Here is a 12,794-nt window from a genome sequence, read left to right as displayed (position 1 = left end):
GTGTGTGTGTTTATAGATAGAAAGTAGGTAACAGTATGCAAAAACTGCAGTAAGTAATACTGTATCAGATACTGGAAATTTGCTGAGAGTATATTTCAGGTGCTCTTATCTTCCCAAATTAAGAAAATATGTAAAGAGATGAATTTGTCAATTTGATCAATTTTAATCATTTCACCATGTGTATTATACCAACATATCTTATCATATGCTTTAAACTTAAGCAATTTAAAATAAAATTATACTTGTAGAATGTCCCATGTTGAAAGACATAAAAGTAACAAAATGAGGAGAAAAAATGTATCCTGAAGATAAAATTAGCATGAAGAAGCAATAGTTTAAAATTCATATTCCAGATATGTCAACATATGATTAGAAACAAAAACTTTTTTTGCATTTTCTTCTGGGAATTATGGGATAATAGAGCACAAACCACATGGACATGGTGTGAATTAGTAAGATTTGTGGGACTGAAGACCAGTTAGTTGACTCATAAACTGCCACATTATCATTGACATAAAGATAAGAAAACTTTGTTTGAAATGGGTTTACACAAACAGTTGTAATCATTTAGTATAATTTAAGTCTGTCTAGTGAAAAAGGATCTGGTTGTCCATTTTGCTTCCATCAGAACAGGCAGGAAAGATTTTGCTTAATTTGATTAGATCTGAAAATAAAAGTGGAAGGAAAATGAAAGACATTCCGAGGACAGTAGCACATCATATAGGAAAATTAGAATGTTCAGTGCAAAGAAAGGGATGCTTTAAAAGTCCTCAGATCTGCCCCCATTTCATGGGTCGGAGAGTAATGTGAGGTGTATTATGGCTACTGGAGCCAAAGTTACTTCTTAGTTGTAAGATTGATCGCCTATTACAATTAGGACTATGGGCAGGTAGTGTAAACTCTGTAAGCTTTTGTTTCTTCAAAGGGAATGATTGCAGTATTATATTACTAGAATTATATTGTAAATATTAAATAGAGTAATGCATTTGAAGTCATGGTTAAAGAGATAGCTCAGAAAATCTCACTAATGATTATTATTGCAATTGTTACATCATATTCACAGTTGTTTTTGTTGTTATTTTAAAATAAATCTATGGAACCCCCAAATAAACACATAAATAAATCTAGTGTGAATTGTGAAAAATCACCAGAAACTAAGAAAAAGACTTAGAAGAGACTGTCCTTCAACGCTCCCGCAAATTAATTTCATATTTCCCACCTTGAGCCCTAAAAAAGAGTTTCAGTTCTTTAACTGCTGTGCCACCCAGTGTATAACAACTTGTTATACAATAGACCTAACAACCAATGCACTATGCAATATTTGAAAGTTTTTTTTTCATTGACCTTTTCTAAATGTATTAAATGTCGTGATTTACTCATAAAACAGAAATGCTAGGGCTGGGGGTGAAGTTCAGTGGTGGCTTAATGGTAGACCACTTGCTTATCTTTCCAAAGCCCTGGATCTAATTCCCAGCACCCTGAAGAAACAAATTAAAAAATAAATAATTAAAATTTTAAAAAATCCCCACTTGGAATATTTTAATTTGTCCATTGAATAAAAGCATCTGGTTGTAAGGAAAATAAAAAAAGAGATACAGAGACAAGATGCAGAGGCAGGAAAGAAAGATGGCAGAATGGCAGATAGGCCAAGCTGCCAAGTTTTATTTATATAATAGATTACTGTAGGTCATTGGCATCATTAGTACATAGTGTTCATTATATTACTAGGCAGGTTACAGACTTAGCAACATTATGCAGCTTATTCCTCAGTTATAAACTAAGTTGCAAGGTGTTAGGAGCTTTGTGTAGCTCAAAAGAAAGTCCATTGTATAAAATTATTGTCATGTGGGCAGGTTTAGGCTCAGTGATATGTGGTTGTCTAACAAGAGAGTTCCTTATTCCCATGAGCTGTGCTCCTGAGATCAAGGTCAAGGCTGATAAGACTAACACAGAGCCTCATCATGAAGAACATTGCTACAGCAGCCAGGCATCCTGTGTCTCTGCACAAGTTTTCCCAGCAGCCAGGCATGCTGTGTCTTTGCACAGAAATTTCCTAGCCACCAAGCATGCCACAGTCATGAATCTATCAGAGACCTCAATTCCAAACACAGAACCCCTACATCTGTTAGACAATGCCATAAATTCATTAGAAGTTCTTAAAGAAAGAGAATAAATTCTGTTTCTTCTAGAAATAAAAAATAAATGTTAAGGAAAAGTGGAAATATGTGTATAGTAGGCATTACTTTGGTTCTATGTAAAGAGTAAGTTGTTTGTTAAAATAAAAATAAAAATTATATTTTAAGTTCTTATAAAAATGTTCATAAATTTAATTTTGAGATAATAATTATATTTTTTAATTAAATTTACCTTGAGGTACTTGAAATTATTGTGAAATATGGAATTTTAATCTGTTCATTTTTAAGCTTTTTTTTTTTTTAACAGATTTGGGAAAAAGGGAAAACTAACTTTGAAGTGTGACATGAGGTACTGCAATGGGCCATTGGGATTCAATTATGCCCCCTCCTCCTGGGAGTAGATACGGTTTCCCAAGATGAGGCCCAGAGTGACAGGAAGATGTGGTGTTCTTACAGTCTCTGTCCTACTGGGCAGGGCTAACCACAAGGCAAGAACTCCTTGGTCTGACTCAGATATATGCAAAGTGGGCACCTAGAGTGTGGAGAGGTTTTCAGAGCGAAAGTGAAAAGCTCTTGTTGCAGATTTGAAATGAACTATCACCAATGCAAGTTTGGGATTGGTTTTTGAAGGAGTAACATATGCACAACATATCTGCTGAAATGTAAGGTAGTCTGAGAGAACATGACATGGGGAGAAGGAAAGTTTGGTATAGTCATCCATAAATACTTGAGCATGTATTCTCTGCCTTACTGGAGCTAAGTGTCAGTTGAAGAAAGGGAAATAAAGAAGAATAAATATCAAATTATCCCATAATCACTACAAGCAAAACAGGCTCATAAGAAACAGACTTTTTTTTTTCTGCAAGAAGACAGAGGTACTATATGGAACAATAAGTTAGGTGGAGTTTCAAAGATGTATTTACTGAAGAAATAACTTTAAGTCCCTCTAGCAAGAGGGGTACATTCTCCTAAGAGATTCTGGTGTATTTTTCACTCATTATCACTACTCATAATTGATAAGACAATAGCTTAGAGAAATCACTTAACTCCATGTTAAGTGAAAGAAATAGATTGACAATAAGTTCCTCCTGGGCTCAGATTTACAGGCTCAACATCTGGAAAATTTTCTCAGGCAAGGAGGCTCACCCTTCTCCCTTGCTCAGTTCTATATATGACATAATTTCAGAGCTCCCAGGGGATAGCCCTATAGCACTATGTCTCATTCAACTACAATCCTTCAAGTGAGAGTACCGACAAACTATAGTTTAGACCAGTAAGTGTCTATGAATAAACATATGTAAACAAAACAGGCAGCTGTGGGGAGCCATTCTGACACGTGATTGGGTGACTCCCGTTAAGGGCCTGAGGCACTCTGGCTGTGTCGGAGTTATCCCGACCCTTTCCTGATGAGAGAGCCCATCCGTGTGGGGGTGTGCGTAACCACTGACCCTGGAGACCCAATCACTGACCCTGACCTTGGAGTACAGCCCCCCCTCAACCTTCATTGGATGGAATTCTCCCCTGAATCTCTTGTCCCCCCAAATAAAAGGCTACTCCCCGGCGTGTTCGCTCTCTCTCTCTCCTGCTAGCCCAGAGTAATCCTTGCTGCCCTGCTGGGCGGCTGGAGGCAGGGAAACAGGGAGGTGAGCCGTCTCGGACCTAGCAATGTAAAATAAGGTACTGTCTGTGTGTTTTATTTTGATCTCGTCTAACTAACTTAATGCCAGAACCTCATTAATGAAACCACTGCGCAGGCCGCGTGGTAGAGGCAGCATTACCTAGAATAAAACCAAAGCAATTTAACTCCCCCCAGCTCTCAAAGAAAGACACATAAAATATTTCTTCTGGGTATTACAATGCAGATTATTATACTAAGAATATTGTGCTCTCTTTTTACTTTTAGAAATTCCACTTTAGTTTATCTTACATATCATATCATGTCCTGAATATTGACATAGCAAATAATTTTTAATGCCAGTATAGGTGAAATTATGCTCTACACTGGGTATGGAGAATTTTGGTGCTCTAGATTGGGTTGAGTTCCAATTAACATTCTACTACAAGATTTGCTATATTTATTCACCAGGTGTCAAACACCCTTTTCAAACATACTGATTATTTTTTAACATTTTTATGACATGAGTGAAAATCCAGAAAACATGAGTATTCAAGAGCTCCTTGTTTGTTGGGAAGGGAATATTCAAAAGTTATCACATCTGTACTAAGATTTGCTTCAGAAAGAGCTCAAGACTACTAATTCAAAATCTTTATATTCAATAGTTCAGAATGTCATCATTATCTTACAAATCCTGGAAGGATTCTTCAAAATAAAGCTTAACAGAGTGAAGGCTAAAAAGGCATATATAGCTATTTGAGATTAGTGAGAGTTTAATGCATATGCCATGAGATACACACGTTCTTCTTAATATAAGGAACAAATAAGAGAACTATAAGTGCTTATTGGATGGCAGAGAGTATTCATATTCCTGGAGGTCTGGCAATGAAATGTGGAGAAGGTGCCCTCATGGAGATTATATCCCTGTACCACTGGACAACAAGCAGGCAAGTGCAAACTAGAACAAAAGGCAGAGCAGAAGCTATGTTAGAAAACAGAAACATGGCATGTTCATACATTTATAATTCAGACTTTAAAGTTGTGATTAGGGTGTCTCAGTAACAGAAGAAATAAGATAGATGACAAATGAGGTATATTATGGTTAGGTCAGGCTAACATTATGCAAAATTAAAGATTACATCTACCATAGAGCTATGATTTCTGTTATTTTTTGAATGGCCAGAATAAAGGACACTGTAATCACTGTTGTAAAATAGTATTTTCTCTTCTTTTTTTCTCACAATTTTTATTGTTGCATTACAGTTTTATATAATGATGTGATTTTTTTGTTAAATATCCATTCACACACACAATATAACAATATGATTTGTCCAACATCATTCCCAACACAAACCCCCTCCCTCCTTCCCTTTCCTCTATTGATTTCTCTTTGATTTTCATTAGGCCCCTGCTCCCTGTCTTTCTTTTCCTTTTTTCCACTCTAGTTTCCACATATGAAAGAAAATTTGAGACTTGAGCTTCTGAACTTGACTTATTTTACTTAATGTGATGGTCTCTAGTTCCATCTATTTTCCAACCAATCATTTAATTTTATTTTTCTTTGTGACTGAATAAAACACCACTGTGTGTACATATTTTCTTTATTCATTCATCCATTGATGGACATCTAGACTGGTTCCATAGTCTGGCTATTGTGAATTGTGCTGCTATAAAAGTAGGTATGCATGTATCTCTGTAGTACAATGACTTTAATTATTTTATTTATAAATACTGAGGAATGGTATAGCTGGGTCATATGGTAGTTCCATGCCTAGTCTTTGAGAAACCTCCATTCTGATTTTCATAGTACTAATTTATAATCCTACCAACAGTGTTCCTTTTTCTGCACATCCTCTCCATCATTTATTGTTATTTGTATTTTTGATGACTGCTATTCTGACTAATGTGAAATGAAATCTCAGTGTAATTTTGATTTGTGTTTCCCTAATTGCTAATAATGTCGAACAGTTTTTCATATATTTGTGGACATTTGTATTCTTTTGAAAAGTGTTTTTAATTCATTACTCTATTTATTAATTGGGTTATTTGATTTTTTGATGTACAATTTTTTTGATTATTTTGTATATTTTAGATATTAATCCTCTGTCCTAAGAGTAGCTAGGAAAGATTTTTCTCTTATAGATTCTCTTTTCACAGTCTTAATTGTTTCTTTTGCTGTGCAGAGGCTTTTTAATTTGATGCCATCCCATTTATTAATAATTAGCATTATTTATTGAGCTTTAGGGGGTCCTATTGAGAACATCATTGCCTGGGACTAAAAACTGGAGTGTGGAGCCTACATTGTCTTTTGGGAATTATATAGTTCTTCTGTTCTAATTTCTAGGTTGTTGACCCATTTTAATTGGATTTTTGTGGGGGTGAGAAACAAAGGTCTACTTTCATTCTTCTACATATGGATAGCTAGTTTTTCTAGCACCATTTGTTAAAAAGGCTATATTTTCTCCAGTGTTTCTTTTTAGCACCTTTGCCAAGGGCCAGATGACTATAGATGTGTGGGTTTGTCTCTGTGTCTTCTATTATGTACTGTTATGGTTTGGATGTGAGATGTCCCCCCAAAAGCTCATGTGTGAGACAATGCAAGAAGGTTCAAAGGAGAAATGATTGTATTATGAAGGCCTTAACCCAATTAGTGAATTAATCACCTGATGGGATTAATGGAAGAAAGAGACAATAACAAAATATGTAATTGCTGCTACCACTAAGAGAATATGTGGAAGCTGAGCAACTGATGGATGCCAAGAGAGACTTACAAATGACAAAGATTGCCTCAGGAGACTAACTCAAGTTTCCTGGCTGCTGTTTACAAGAGTACTAATGAAAGCTTAAATGAGGAAGGGGGAGAAAAGCAAATTTATTGCTTGAAAGGGTCTTTCCCTGTCCCCTCAAAAGAATCATTTTTCCCCCAGAGTTAATATTGATCTTGGAGTAGGAGGGGTATTTATTATTAGTCAGAATGTAATTTTCTTATTTTAATTTTTCCATTTAAATCAATAATTCATATGAATGTCATTTTTAAACCTGAGATTCCATAATGAAGGTTGGAAAAAATTGTTTCCTTGGGATAGAGAAATGAGTATAAAATATAGGTAGTAGCATCACCCATAAACTGGGGAGCAAGGAATATTGCAAAGATTTATGTCAAAATATGCACGATATTATCAGTCATATTTATTATTGTCAATCTTTCCCAGTAGAATGAGATCTCCTTGTGGGTTGGAACAAATTTATCACTCATAACATGCCTATATTCTAGTAGAGTTCTACAAACTTACTAAGAGTTTGCATAATATTTTGTATATTATAAATTATTGAAAGTATTTAGTTTAGAGATGACACTTTCAGAAATGTTAGCCTATATGGTTAGTTTAAAATTATATATATATATATATATATATATATATATATATATATATATATACACACACACACACACACACACACACACACACACACAATGTAATGAGAATATCAAGGATACTGACCAAATATATTTATTCTCCAAACAAATATAAATAATTTATGCTTAAAATGAGCTATGTTTCATACAAAAAAAGGCATTATCAACCCTAGTCAGTACTTTGAAGCTTTATAAATGTGTTCAGATGTGATACAGGTTAGTCTACATAGATGGATAATGGGGCATCCTGAACAGGTGCTATCCTCCATGAGTCTGATCCTATAAAGTCCAGTCTTACATTTGACACTTTCTTTCAAGAAATCAAGTAGGAGTGGTAATCTTATGACTTGTAGATATACGTTGCTATATCTGGACTGCTTTCTTATAAACCTCCAGGAATTGTAACTTTTTGCTAAAGTAAAATGCTCTTTTTCATGGGATACTTCTTTTTTCAAGTAACTTATTTAGGGCAAGTTTCACATCCTTATTCCTCAAGCTATAGATTACAGGGTTCAGCATGGGCACAATAATGGTATAAAACACAGAAGACACTTTTCCTTGGTCCATTGAGCTAGCTGATGATGGCTGCAGGTACATGAATGCAGCAGATCCAAAGAAGAGAGCAACAGCTGAGACATGGGAGCTGCAGGTGCTGAAGGCTTTGGCTCTGCCCTCAGTGGAGCGAATGTGCAGGATTCTGGCTATGATGAAGATATAGGAGCTGAGGATGGTCAGGATTGGGACAAGGATATTAAATGCACTGAAACACAGAACTACTACCTCATTGACAAAAGTACTGGAGCAAGATAGCTCTAATAGTGGGAAAAGATCACAGAAGTAATGGTTTATTTTATCAACCTTACAGAATAGTACTCTTAGCATGCAGACTGTGTGAACTGTGGCACCAATCAAGCCCATGCTATACACTCCAACTATCAACCAGAAACATACTTGAGAAGACATGGTTACATTGTAAAGCAAAGGGTTACAGATGGCAACATAGTGGTCATATGCCATTACAGCCAACATGTGGCATTCTGATATAACAAAAACTAGGAAGAAATAGAGTGAGTCATGCATTCAGGGTAGGAAATGATGTTCTTCTCCACCACAAAGTTTACCAGCATTTTGGGGGTAATGACAGTGGATTGGCAGAGGTCAATGAAAGACAGACTGCTGAGGAAATAGTACATAGGTGTATGCAGGTGAGAGCTGAGCCCAATCAGCATGATCATGCCCAGGTTCCCTACCACAGTGAACATGTAGATTCCTATGAAGAAGAGAAAGAGGGGCAGCTGGAGCTCTGGTTTGTTGGTTAATCCAGCCAGGAAAAATTCTGTCACTGTGGTGGAATGGTTTCCTTGTGTCATTTTCTTCTTGGAATTCTATGGAGAAAGTGAAACAAATTTAATATATGTATTTATCATCTCATCTCACACTCAAGTATGAACCATAATTCAAACCTTTTCATCCAGTTTTGGCCATTTCTTTTTCTTTTTTTGCCAACTGCTCAACTGTGTTTGTAGTTAAAAACCTTTAGATTCCCAAAACATGAGACATGTTAACAAATATCAGAATTTTCCTCATTTGCATTCTCTGATAAAATAGTGGTGATTAGTCCCTGATAATCTCAATAACTGTCCTGGGAACTTTGTTCTAGTAACTCTTCAGGCATTAATTCTAATGAACATGTAGATTCCTATGAAGAAGAGGAAGAGGCAAATGTTTTGTGAAAATAAAAAAAAGCATCTATACAAATCCATGGCTAATATGACACTGAAAAGGGAAAGACTGAAAGACTTTGCCCCAGAGGTAATGAACATGTCAAGATGTCCATATCCTGCACTTTTATTCAACATTATACTAGAAGCTCTAGATAGTAAAATCAGGCAAGAAAATAAAAGTAAAGGAAATTCAGATTTGAAAGTAGGAAGTAAAACTATTCCTACTTATAAAATTTTGTAATCTTGTCCATAGAAACATCCCAAGGAACCAATAGAAAGGAACTATTAGATGAAAATTTAAAAGTTCATCAACATGGCAGAATACAAGGTCTACAGAAAAATTCTTATGTATATCCGTATGTTTGCAGTGAACAATAAAATAATCCACTTGAAATGGCATGAAAAAATAAAATTTTTGACAAAAAATTAAAGGAAACACAAGACATTAAACTTATATTTACAAAACATCGATAAACAGAATGAAAGCTACATAAATGGAAAAACATACCATATTAGTGAATCAATAATATTCAATTTTGTCAAAATAGCAGTACTTCCCAAATTGATCTATAAGTTTAGTGCAATCCCTATCAAAATCTCAGCTTTATTATGACGAACCTTTACACACCGGTAATAAAATTCCAAGGATAATGCAAGTGACACAGAATAATCAAAATAATCTTGAAAGAGGAGAAGAACAAACTTGGAGACATCCCATTTCTCACTTGAGAACTTACTACAATATAACTGTGATGAAGTTAGTGTGGCATTGTCATAAGTACAGATATATAGAGAAATGAAGCAGAATTGACAATACAGATACAAACTCACATCTATGAAGAATTAAATAGTCATAAGGATTCATGACAATCAAATATGAATCCGGGTTATACATTAGCTTTGGACCAAAGGCCTCTAAAGGAACTAGCTCTTAATGATTTTGGTGATGGCAGTTCAACATAGAGACTCTGGGGCTGTCTTTTCCTTAGGGAATTAAAATGTGAATTTCAATATACGACGAGCTCACTTACATATAGGTAAATTTTTTTTTCAACAAATGACACTAGCTCAATTTGATGGGTACATGTAAAATAATTAACTTGGGTCTTTTCTCACACAATTAACAAAAAATAATTCAAAATGAGTCATAGAACTAAATGTAAGAGCTAACACTATTACAATATTAGAAAAAAAGCATAAGACTCTACCTTTATAACTTTAAATTTAATGATAATCCTTAGATAAGATCCTAATATTAAAACAAATTTGACAGGGATATACCAAACGTTTGCTGTGGGCATTCAGCATGTGGACACAAATGTATAGAATTCCTGATTTTCAGAATGACACCATCTTGAAGGGGACAGGAAGGGCCGACTAACTACTGTGCTGAACATGACTGTGTGGGTCCTGTAGGAACACGGTTATTATGGTGTTGGCTCAGAATGGGGTCAGTGAAGGCTTTTTAAGCAAACCTGAATGTCAAAATACAAGTAGAAATGAGGGAGCTCTGAGCAACATTCAAAATAGGGAAGCAATGGTCTGACAGTTCCTCATATCAAGTCCATGGATCCAGAGAAAAAATACCTATAAATACCAGTAATTTCTTTATAAGGAAGAGAGTATCCAAAATGATACCCAAGAGAAACTGTATCTGGTGAATTGTGATTAATTCTGGGAGGATATTATATGGTGGTGGTTTATAGATTGCAATTATTCAGGAATATTGAATATTTAGATTAAAATAATTCAAACCAAGTATCTACATGACAGTAACAACAAATAGGATTTATTGTATGATGCCTCAAATGGAAGCTCTATAGCCATAGAGATATGTTTCATCTTTATATATTTAAACATTAAACATACCTGGGAGCTGTATGAGTTGAATTATGAAAAAGATAATTTTCTGGCTTCATATTGTTTGCAGAAAGGATGAACAATCATTTTCAGGTAGATGCAGGAAATCCCTGTTATATTGTAAGGGGGCTCAACTTCATGAAAGTCCTCTTACCTTCTGAGAGTAAAAGGGTCTAGAATAATTGGAATTCAGATACTCAGTCTTTCTCTACTTGGAAACAGGAATCCAGGTTATACATTAGCTTTAGACCAAATGCCTCTGAGGGAACTAACTCTTAATGATTTTGGTGGTGGCAGTTCAACATAGAGACTCCCGACTCTGTTTTCCTTAGGGAATTAAAGTGCAGATTTCAATATACAAGGAGCTCACTTACATATTATAAATTAAATGCCACAATTCCTCCTTGTAGCTTCCTCAAAATGCTACCCAAGATACTCACCAAAATGATTTCATTTTTTGTCTAGAGTTCTGATCCATAATAGATGTTATAAAAATATAGAGGTGGAAGCTCTCTCAGGATTTCCTCTCATCAGGGACGAGCTGTTGGGACGTAAGAGCAGTTAAATCTTGGGGTTTTTTTTCATCTTTTATATGAAACTGTCATTAGCTCCCTTGTGTATAATAATCTCTCTGCTGAAAAAGTAGTAGTCATAACATAAGGGATTAAAAATTAAAGCCTCATAGATACAGTTCTAGTAGGTCTTCATGATAACAACTTCCTATCTGAAAATGATAACTAAAATGTTTAAAACCATGATTTCAATCCTTGTTGTTTACTGAAGGCTTGGAGCAATAGTTAGTTATTTGTAATTATTATTGAAAGTTTCTCTGTATAGGTCTCTTTAGTTTTCAAGACACTTATGGCATCATCTCAGTGAAGGACTTGGGGGTGAAAGGTGTTGACCTAAGGAACTTAGGAAATAAGCAGAAATGCAGGATTAGAGACAAAATGAATTGCATAATTTATTACAGTTGATAAAGATATTTCTCATAAAGGTACAGGTTGACAGGAAAGAACAAATATTGTTCAGTAGATAATAGCAAGCAGGTTTCATAAAGTGGAAGTTTACAGATGATTGATAGGGGTTTTCTAGTGAAGTATATGGTGCTGCATAAGAATAGGAAATGTCACTATGAATTGATGCTTAGATCAATGCAGACACATATAAACTGGAGAGATGTAATTCGAAATGTTCATGAAGACAGATCTGCAGATACACACTCATCTCCCACTTCATTCAGCTGAGGGAACCAGGGAACCAGAAGCAATGACTCCCAGGTAGCAGTGAACATACCCGGCTTCCCCAGATGTCCTGGGTTTCTAATAAAGTTCTTCAATAAATATAACCAGAGTTCCTTGGAGAAATGGCTAATGCTAGGTGTAGGCATGGGAGATAGAAAATGTTTGGAAAATTTTGAAGTGTCAGAAAGCAAAAAAAAAAAAAAGTATTAAAATGGTGGGAATGTGTCAAGTTTGCACAGGAATCAAATAAAAGAGCTTACGATGGCAAAAGCTGGAACCAGTTGAGCCAGAAAATCAGTATACTTGTTTTGGTTCTCAGAACATTCATCTTACCTAAACTGGATTAATTTTGCCTGAAAAGCATAGATAGTTCTTCAATTTTTTTTATGCCTGATACTTTTTATAAACTCTTCATAATTTTCATCTTTTTAGCTGCCCAAACCAATGATTGCTACCTGACAGCCAGTGCAAGAGATTATCAATCATAAAATCTGGGTTCAAATCCTGACAATGTGATTATTGATGTATAAGAGTGTGCAAATTGTGTGAATTGTTTGGGGATCATCAATGTTCTTTATTTATAAGTTTAAAAGATAATATATCTCATGGATTTTTTTTTTTTGGATTTCAAATGAAATACTGTGAACAAGTCATTTTTTTAATGTCAATCTTTCTGCCATGTGAAAACTGCCACTGCTTCATCTTTAAAAAAAGTATCAAAAAGTTTGGGATGATGTCTTGAATAGACCTAGACTGTTGGTATGTTTAATGATAGTCCTATTGACATATAATTCATAC

General features: G+C 35.1%; 1 pseudogene across 1 annotated transcript; it reads right to left on the bottom strand.

The window, feature by feature from the left end:
- Positions 1 to 7,600: 7,600 nt before the first annotated feature.
- Positions 7,601 to 8,538, bottom strand: LOC308641241 (olfactory receptor 8G50-like; annotated as a pseudogene). The gene has a single exon. The product of its transcript is annotated as an olfactory receptor 8G50-like (transcript).
- Positions 8,539 to 12,794: the final 4,256 nt, after the last annotated feature.

The sequence above is a fragment of the Spermophilus citellus genome (genome assembly GCF_964194105.1).
Source record: "Spermophilus citellus genome assembly, chromosome: 2".
Taxonomy (NCBI): Eukaryota; Metazoa; Chordata; class Mammalia; order Rodentia; family Sciuridae; genus Spermophilus; species Spermophilus citellus.
Note: the sequence above shows the minus strand (reverse complement) of the source record. Positions and strands in the feature narration are given on the sequence as shown.